Genomic DNA, 10,446 nt, shown 5'->3' with positions numbered 1-10,446 from the left:
GTTTTAAATTTTACTTGAAATTTCTAGCGTGTGATAGTGCAGCGGGAGCCTGTTGTTAAATTGCTTGACCAAAAGTTTCTAAGACACCACATGGACGAGAATTTATAATGTGTCTCGTACGCTTAATTGTCCAACGCTGAAGAAAGGGGAACTTGGACATAGCTTTGTTTAAGGATGTGCAGTTCTTAAAGGGACGTGGCTAAAAGACTCTCCTTAAAATGAACGGTGTTGTATGATCTTCTTTAAACAAACTGCTGTTCTTTTGAACAGTTAGGGAGATTGCACGAGAAGTCCACATGTTTTAGTTCGCTCGTTCATTTTTACTTTTATTAGCCTTTAAGCTATACTACACAGGTAGACATATTGTGAGTTTTTCTTTTTTCTTTTCTATTTTATAATATAGCATTCGGCATTACTTCTCTTCAGCTTTACATTGACATCTTGATTACGGGGATAAGGTAATAAATTAAGATTTATTATTTTTACCTAATCTCCGGGTTTTTGTAATTACTTTTAATTCAAACAAATCATATTTTTTAATTTCTTATAATTTTCTCATTTACCTGATTTTTTATTATCAATAATTCATATTATTAAAATATTTTTTTTTTAACTTTGAAACACTTTATCAAATAAACGAATTCATTCAAAAGAACGAGTTCAATTGTGCGGGTAAAAACAATTAACGATCCTCTGATGAACGAATCTTTAAAAAAAAATACATTTCTTGTGCTTACTTTTATGTGAAGCATTTCCGTTAACTTGAAGGTAGTTATATTTATCAAAATAATTATAATTTGTAATAACAAGCCATATTCAAGTTTAATTTTTAAAATTCTTTAAATCTGAGAGTTACTATTTCACACATAGATAATTTTTATACCAAGAAATACCTTTTTTGTCCAGGAATATATTTTAAAATTCATTGAACTGTTCAAAAACTGGGACGAACATAAAAGCTGTCAAAGCGAAGTTATGATTGAATAAAGCAATCATCTTAAAGCATTCACTTTATAATCCAAATTCTGATATTTTCGTATCAGAGAAATATGAACTGAAATATCTTTTTCAATAAATGATCTATCAGATCAAAAAAACTGAAAAGCAATAAATTTCTTTTGATAAGAACGATAGAAAACTCTCTTTGGCTAAAAGATTAATGGCAGACAAAAAATCTTAAGTTTTCTTCATTCTTAAAATTTGCAGAGCTCAGTGCGCTTCTTACGTAAAATATAGTCAAGTATGTTTCAATATTGAATTATTTGCATGAAAATAATGTGTTTGAGAAATATATTAGTTGAGGATTTCAATTATTTATATTTCTGGAAGTGAACTAGAAAAAAAAGTACTTGTGAAAACGTGTAAGGTTAAGGCAATCCACATTAGGGCAAATTTAGAAGATATACGTATTTATATAAAGTTGGATCTCTGTTTAACAATGCTCTTTTAAACGACTTTCTCCATTTAAAGCCGACTTTTCATGCTCCCGGATGCTCCACTGTAGTTCTATAAGCATTCTATTAAAGGATGCATTCTACTTAAGGACGATTTTTTGTGGTCCCTTGAAAGTCGTTAAATAGAGAGCCAACTGTATATACTAGAAAATCACCCGTCAAGGTATGGCGGGTGAAAATTGCTTCAACATTTGATCGAAGCAATTGCCTGTTTGGTGATATTTTGATAGTTGAAATTTTAACCCTAACTCCAGTCAATCAACCCTAAACTCCAGTAGATAGCGTAAATTGTTGACCACTTTTTTGTTTCTTCATTGTCCTGAAATGACAGTCTTACCAGTAAAACAGTTAAGATACAGGATCCAGTTCAGCCTCATCAAAGTAAAGCATTTCCCTGCATGCTAAACATTATCAAAAAATATTATCAAATTGTCATGCCGTGGAGCGAGTTTCATTGTTGATGACGTCAGGAGCGTTAATCGATCATTCGCTATTAAAGACAGTTGAACTGGCCTAGTTAAATACTACTTTCATACAAATAGCATTTACCTTACTTTTCACTTGAACGAAAATTTAGATTCACTTTACTTATTCAGAAAAAATGCAAATGATTGTCTACAGATGTATGTACGATGGTTGTTTCTAAAATAAGTACGGTTTCGAAATAAGAAAAGAACAAGTACACATAGAACAAAGAAATTTAATGCAAAAAAATTACCACCCTTACGCTATTTTTCGACATTGCTCACGTATAATTTTATAATTATTTGTCATAGCGTGGTACAAGTTTTTGTAAACCTATTCGTAGAAAGTTTCCGCCTGTGTAGTCTAAAATGAGGACTCGTACAGAGCTTTGGCTGGGACGTTTTTGAACATTCTCTGGGACAGCCCCGACTTCGTTCGCAGCAAGTTTCATTTATTTTAACATCTAAAGTCTTTCCTTCGCGGTCGATAGCACAAAATTAATAATGAGCTGAGAGAACATGTTACCCTATGGTTGACTAGCAGGTGGCAACTTTCTACGAATTGGTATACTTAACTTGTACAACATTATGACAAATGCTTCGAAAATCACGGGAGCAATGTCGAAAAATAGCCTGAGATTAGTAGATTTTTGTGCAATAAATTTATTTGCTCTATCTGTATTTATTCTTTTATTATTACAAAACGGTGCTTACTTTAAAAACATCCCTCGTATATTGCTCTTTAGATCTACAACAAGGTGTATTGTACTAGTGTAAAGAAAAACCAACATCTTTTGAAATTAATAGAAAGAAGAAACTTACAAAAACGTAATTGTTCAAAGACAGAAATTCACTTAGACTTCGAAATTCATTGATGGAGTTATCTTTCTTAAACCATGAAATCATGTAAAAGAAGTTTAAATATTACTGCTCTAGAAAATATGATTAAGTCAAGGACTAAAGCATATCTGAAACAAGTTTCTTAAAATAAGCTCAAGTATGTTGAAAAATGACAAAAAGATGCATGTTTAATATTACATCAGATGCTAACAGCATCCAACGTGTGCTTCCATTTGAATTAACTGCACACCAGTATGCAAAGTATGACCTTCAAATAAATATATTTCTTAAAAAAAACGGTGGTGGACCAATCCCGCGTAAGTTGGATCCACCCTCCCCCCCCCCTCAAAAAAAAAAAAAAAGACGAAGAATAAAAGAAAAACTCTGAGAACATGAAAACAGACACCCGAATCTTTCGTGGCATAATTAGTCAATTATTCTATTTCACTTTTTTTAGAAAACAGCTGACATGCAATCGTGACTTGCAAGATAATTGTAACCAGCAATTAATAAACCGAAGATGAAATTGCTGAAAAGAATAAAAATACCACACGACTGATTATGAAGAGTTTAGTGACCTTAGGGTGATAATTCAGGAGGTGACCTAAGTATGATTTTATTTACCAGAAACAAATATATATTTCTCACGTTCGAAAATAAATTTAACGCAACGCATAGTTTGGAATTGCCTAACTTTAGCATTTCATATTGCTCAGAAATGAGCAAAAAATTACATCAAAGGGCAAAACTTTTATTCATAGTGTTTTATTCTAGAAGAAAAGCAAATCAAAAGGCAATGCTATTTTTTTCTAATTGCAACACATGATATATAAGGATTTTTTCCTTTCTTTTCTATTTTTATTTTGTGGGTTAGCATTATAAGTTTCTCATTTGTAGCTATATAGTTTAGTTAATTAGTTAAAAGACTTCAATAAGTTTAGACGATAAAGAACAGCAAGTCCTAATTCGAGTTTAAAATAAAATGAAAAAGTGACTATATATTACTATATATGTGACTATATATTACTATATATGTGACTATATATGACTATAAGAATCGTGCATGCATTTGATAGCATTTGAAGTTTTGTTATACGCGTTCTTTGAGCAAATAATGCATAAGAACTGCAGTGCTGAATAATGCAAAATCGTAATTCTTTAAACATTCATGAATTTTAAAACATTATATTTCAATATACGTTTAAGTTTTGAAAACGGCGGGGAAAATTCTGCATTTTTAAATTAATTTGTTGTAGATTTTTTTTTTTAAATACACAACTAAACCAGCGCACTTGATGTAAAAAATCCGCATAAAACCCCTAATTTTGATTCATAAATATGTCTATGAACATTATAAACGTTTATTTTAGAACCGCACAAGTCATGCTTTTCAAAGGCTCCAATATTGTAAGGCAAGGCGTAAATTTGAGTATTTGGTATGTATTCAGAAAAGAGAGTTGGAGCAAAGACTGGCAGATAACATAAACAGGAATCCCAAGAGGTTTTTTGCATACGCTAATTCGGGGAAACTTCGAAATAGTCATATTGGGCCACTGGTTGATGAACACGGAATTTTAATTCAGGACGATAGTGATATGCTAATGTTCTTAATAACTTTTTTCGAGTGTTTTTAACGATAACTGCATCTCAACAGTTGACACCAACAAGACACAAGCTATAGTACAGCTTGAGGACTTTGTATTTTCCAGGGATGACGTTTTACTTCATTTGAAAAAAATTAAAGAGACTAAGGCTCCGGGACCAGATAATATTTATCCAAAAATTTTAGTTGAACGTGCGGAGGAATTAGCAGATGTTATAGTAACTATTTTCAATGCTTCTTATAACTCGGGGACAGTGCCAGAGGACTGGAAGCTGGCTAACATTACACCGCTCTTCAAGAAACGGTCTAAAGGGAGTGCAGGAAATTATAGACCTGTGAGTCTAACTTCGGTGGTTTACAAAATTTTTGAAACATCGATGAAAATTAAGATATTAAATTTTCTAGAGACTAATAATCTATTGACTAGTTTTCAGTACGGTTTCAGGAAAGGTAAATCTTGTGCAACTAATTTATTACATTTCTATGACACAGTTACCATGGCTTTGGACAATAAGAAGCCTGTAGATGTTGTTTACATTGATTTTTAAAAAGCTTTCGATAAGGTACCGCATGTTGCTCTACTTAGCAAATTAGCTGATATAGGAATAGGAGGGAAAACTTTTATTTGGGTAAAAAACTGGCTGACCGGAAGGAAACAAAGGGTAGTTGTAAGGGGAAATTATTCTAATTGGAGTGAGGTCTTAAGCGGGGTTCCTCAAGGATCAGTGTTAGGGCCTGTTTTGTTCATTGTCTTGATGAACGATATTCACAAAAATATTTCTGGGAACATGAATTGTTTTGCTGATGATGTCAAAGTTATGGGGACTGTAGAAAATGAAGAACAAGCAAATCAGCTGCAAGAGGATCTAGTTCATATTACGGAGTGGGCTGATAAATGGGGTATGGCTGTTAATGTTGGGAAATGTCAAGTGCTACATTTAGGGCATGAAAATAAATGCACAAGTTATTATTTGCAAGGTTCAGTCATTAGTCAGGCAGACAAAGTTACTGATCTGGGGATCTTGATAAGTCAGGATTTAAAGTTTAGCCAACAGTGCAGCATTGCTAGTAACAAAGCAAATAAGATGCTTTGGTTTATCAATAGATCTATTTCAAACAAATCTAAAGAAGTTCTTCTGCCCTTATATAGAAGTTTGGTAAGACCCCATTTGGAGTATGCTGTTCAGTTTTGGTCTCCGTATCTTAAGAAAGATATTAATGTATTGCAAAGGGTTCAAAGGCGGGCTACAAGGCTAATAAATGGACTTTCCCACTTAGATTATGATTCCAGGCTTAGAAGGCTAAAAATGTACAGTCTTGAGCAAAGAAGAGACCGAGGGGACATGATTCAGTTGTTAAAATTTATTAAAATGAAAGATGTTACGGGGCTGAAGTTTAGCACTGAAAACAGGGCAAGGGGTCATTGTTTTAAGCTATTTAAATCTCAGGCTAACATGGATATTAGGAAAAATTATTATTTTAGCAGGGTAGTGGAACCTTGGAACAGCTTACCGGAAGAGGTGGTAATGAGCAAGGGAGTAGATAGTTTTAAGAGGGCCATTGATCTTCCCTGGGGATTGTAAATTGACTAGGACCAGTCTAGCTGGGCCCAGAGCCTGTTGCTGGTCGTCACTTTTGTATTTGTATTTGTATAAATTCTACACTAGACAGAAAAAACTGTTAACAGTGGGTTGCAAAATTAATATATACATTAAAAATACTTTTTTAAATTGATGCAAAAATGAAACTTTAAATGCTACCAGTTCAGCATAATTTTCATGCATTGGGTCAATTAAATTAACCTTAGAAAAACCCAGCAAAATAAAAAATTATAATGTAATGCACATAATATACAATTTATAGTGTGGTACATAAATGGTTGGTCACATTTTGTTTCCCATGATACTTGTTGATTTTCAGCCAAAAAGAAGTTGTAAGATTTTTGTTGAAAAACAAGAAGATAGATTTTGTTTTAAAACCCAAGCGCCAAAATCCCCCTGGTGGTGAATTTTTGTACTATTTTTTTTATTACAGAAATCGAAATCCCATGGTCTGATATGTACTCCCAAGAAATTTGTTAATGTTTCGTCCAATACGTCACTTTCTAGAGGGCTCTGTATACCTCACGTTATTTTGTAACCACCCTGTACATCAATTTTAAACAATCTACAAAAATTATAAAATATCAGTATATTCTCAAATTTACTAATTTGGACTGCTAAAACTATCCTATTTTTCAACACAAATTTGAATTTAAAAGGTAACTAAAATTTAAGCCGTACTTTAATTAAGAGCTTAATATTAGATTCACACTAATCATTGAAAAAAACTCATTGTTTTCACAATTAACAAATTTACTTCCTTGACATTAAGTTGGCTTCTATTTTGAAACACTAAAAGCTTTTTCTTTTTCTTTTTTTTTCTATAACTCCGTGTACAAGGTATTTTTTTCTTTTTATTTTTTTTATGAGTAAAATAATTGAAGTTTTGATGGGCCATTGTTTATGGTGTGTTTAACATAAGTTGAATATGACAAAAGATTAAACACAATGTAAGTTCATTAAACAAAATAAATATCAATATTACTAAATTAAAAGTTGAAAACATGAAGTTACTTTCAAAGTTGCTGAAATGATTCGTTTTTTTTTCTTTTCTTTTTTTTTTCTTTTCTTTTTTTTTTTTTTAACCAACCAATAATTCACAAAAACCCTAGAAGAAAAGTATAAACATTTTCTACCATTAAAAGAACAATAAAGTGTGTCATCGCACCGAAACAGACCAAATTATAAAACATTATTACCAAATATTCACGAAGTAAAATATTTACTGCTAGCAGCATGAATTAAGATACTTAGAAATTTTGCGTAAGAAAGGGGGAAGAAAAAATATTAAATTTGACTGGTGGGCACTCTATAATATGGATAAGAACTGTATTACAAATGAAGTCGAACTAAGAACTATATTTTATAGCCCTGGTCGAGTTACAGTGATGTCACTGTGAGTCACAATTCACAAAGTGACATAATTGCAACATCTCACAGAAGGCTTGATCTCGCTGTGACATTTTTCATGTAACCGCACTGCAACAATTTGTGACCGATTACGTTGTGATTTTATGAAGATGTCACTGAAACGTCATTTTGAGACATCACCGTGGACTAATGTTACAGTCGAACTCGCTTGTAACGAGCGCGAAAGGACCGCGAAGTTTGATCGTTATAAACAAGTGTTTGTAAAAAACGGGTTTGTAAAAAAAAATCATAAAAATTCAAACACATTTGCTTTGTGTGATTTTTTTTTTCTGTACAGTGCAAAGAAGTTAATATGCTTTGAACTGGTCTTATTCTCTCTTTCTTGCTTTACTGCTTTTCGAGAAACTCTCATACTTTGAAAATCAGTCATTTGCACCTCTGACTTCCAAAATAGTTCAAACAAAGACCATATAGCTTCGCATAAGACTGGACACTCCTGAAGAAATCAATGCTTTCGCGTTTTCTCCCACTTCAATGAAAGTCGTTGAGCACATAAAAAAAACTTCACAGGCGTGTTGGCGATTGAATTTTGGAGGAAAAAATGTTTTATACTGTGTGCAGCGATTAATCGCCAAGTTCAGCCACTGTGCGTCGTGCGCCGTGTGCCGTGTTTGAATCAGTTCTTCTCCCCTCCCTCTGGCGAAGGGTGGTAATTATATGGGCATTTAAGCCTCAGAGGGTCATTAAGAAAAAATGAAAGCAAATAAATAAGCAAAAGGAACACAGAAGTGTGTTGTATCAATAACAGACTGTTTACGAAGATGCAAAGATCTTTCTCATTTCTTTTTTTGCTGTTTTATTTATTTTTATTTTCCTTTTTTACTGCCTATTTATTTTTATTTAATTCATTGACTTTGTATTTATTTACTTTGTGAAGCGAATGCAGAGATGTATTTTCATTTTTGTCACAATTTTTTAACTTATAAATTTTATAATTTCTCTATTCACATTATAATTTTTATTTTTTTCATGTCAACAAATCTTGTATTACATTAGAATTAAGTTCAAGATGTCAAACTAGCAGAGAGAAAAAGATGAAAATATAATGTATTTAAGTTAAGGAAAAAGTGTTTGAACACAACGTGGGCTTATAATCTGCCGCTGTGGGTCGGGTGTCTTTTCAACCAAAAGCTCATTTCTTTTGCATTGAGAAAGCCGTCCATTGTAACGCCGAAACACGAGTCTGCAGTAATCTGCAATTCAGTCTGTTTGACGTGGTTATTTAATTTTCACAAACAAATGGGGTGGTTTCCTTCAGTCAAAAGTAGTACTTGTAGTCACTGAAATCGATAGAATAAGCAAAAACTATAACTTGGACCCAGAAAATACTTTCATTTTCCCAACACTTATTTTTTAATTATTTTTTTTAAATGTCCGATTTTTCAAACAAGGCGTGGTTTTAATGGCGTCACAAATGATGCAGTTTGCCGCATCTTTCACAACGTTTTTACGTTGTGATAATCAAGAAGCGAATTAAAATTGCGCTCTATGCTTGCCATCAACCATATCGTTGCCAATACACGTGAGTAAAGATTTTTGTTTAAAATATATTTTGATATTTGATCTATTACTGCATCTTTTTTTTTTTTTTTGGCACAGTTTGATTTGATCAAGAAGAAAAAATTTGAACTTAAAATTAAAAAATTCTTAGTAGTTCACAACATCATTTTTTTTTCTTTTTTTTTTTTTTTTTTTTGTTTGTTCGCAAAAACTTAAAGCATTAATAAGAAAAAGCGTTGGAATTAAAGGGTCGTGTAGAAAAATTATTTTGTTTAGTTTTAGTTTTTGACAGCCCACTCCAAACCTATTTGTACTTAGACTTTCTATGGCATTATGAAGAACACATCGCCGCTTAATCAGCGTCCCGTTAAATAGATTTTCAAAAGAATGGGAAGAGGATGTAAATTGAGTTTCAAGATTCCGTAGATAACATCTGGAATCAATTAGGTTTTGTTATCATTGTCGCGGGAACTGAAACCGGTGGTTAGTATCCCCGTCCTTTCTCCCCACTTTTTCTAAGAATTCTTAGTGTTGTAACCTTTACGCCAATTCCAAGAATCTCCAGTTGAACTTGGCGGCTATAGCTCTGAATGTCAGTTTTTTTCAAGCACCAGTTTTCATTCTACTTACGCTTGTTTTCCTTGCCATGCGTAAAAACCGGTCGTCGAGTGTCCAATCTTCACTAGTTTTGGTTCAAAGCTTTTCTGCACATAAAAAGCCTTTGACTAAGTTGAGCGATGAGCGTGGTTCGACTTGAAATTCTTCACATTTGTCATCGTTGTCGCTTTCATGATTGTTTTTATTTGTTTTAGTTTGTATTAGAGCTGCAATAACCTCAGAAGTGATAATGTTGGCAACAGATACTCGACAAATATTTTTCACATTCTTCTCTACTCCACAAATTAATGAAAAGTGCATTAATCACTTGTTCTCAGGATTTCTGACTCATCAGTATCTAACTTTAGGTTGACTTTGGAAAGTTAAAGGAATTTTTCCGAGAAAGGATAATTTGAGCTGTAGAAGCAATAGAAATTTTATGAATCACAAAATATTGCTCGCTTTAAGCGGGCTTTGCTCGTTAAAAGCGAGTTTTGCTCCTGTAGACTAAACATTGTACCAACCAAATAATTCTGATTTCGTCGTTAAATCAGGCCTCGTTATAAGTTCGACTGTACTTGCTTATAGCAAGCAGTTTGATGACTTTATAGCGACGTTTCATGACCATCAGGCTACAGGGAATTTTAAAATGACCGTCACACAAATTTCACATAAAGGTCCCCTTTTTGTCACTGTGGAGGTAAATGATTCAGAACGTTGTAATTTCAAATTATTTTCTACATTGAGCAGTTTAACATACTATTACGATATCTTAGATTTTTATCTCTTCTCTGAATTATATATTATAAAATCTTTTCATCCTCAAAACTTATCCTATTTTTTACCATTAGTATTTAAAGATTTTATCTCTGAAAGGGCAATTGGATGTGTTCGTCAGCAGAACGCCGTTGTCTGGTGGATCATTTATAAAACAAATGAAATTCGAAAAGGAAATA

The sequence above is a fragment of the Uloborus diversus genome, chromosome 3, assembly GCF_026930045.1.
Source record: "Uloborus diversus isolate 005 chromosome 3, Udiv.v.3.1, whole genome shotgun sequence".
Classification (NCBI taxonomy): Eukaryota; Metazoa; Arthropoda; class Arachnida; order Araneae; family Uloboridae; genus Uloborus; species Uloborus diversus.
This window is presented reverse-complemented; position numbering follows the sequence as displayed.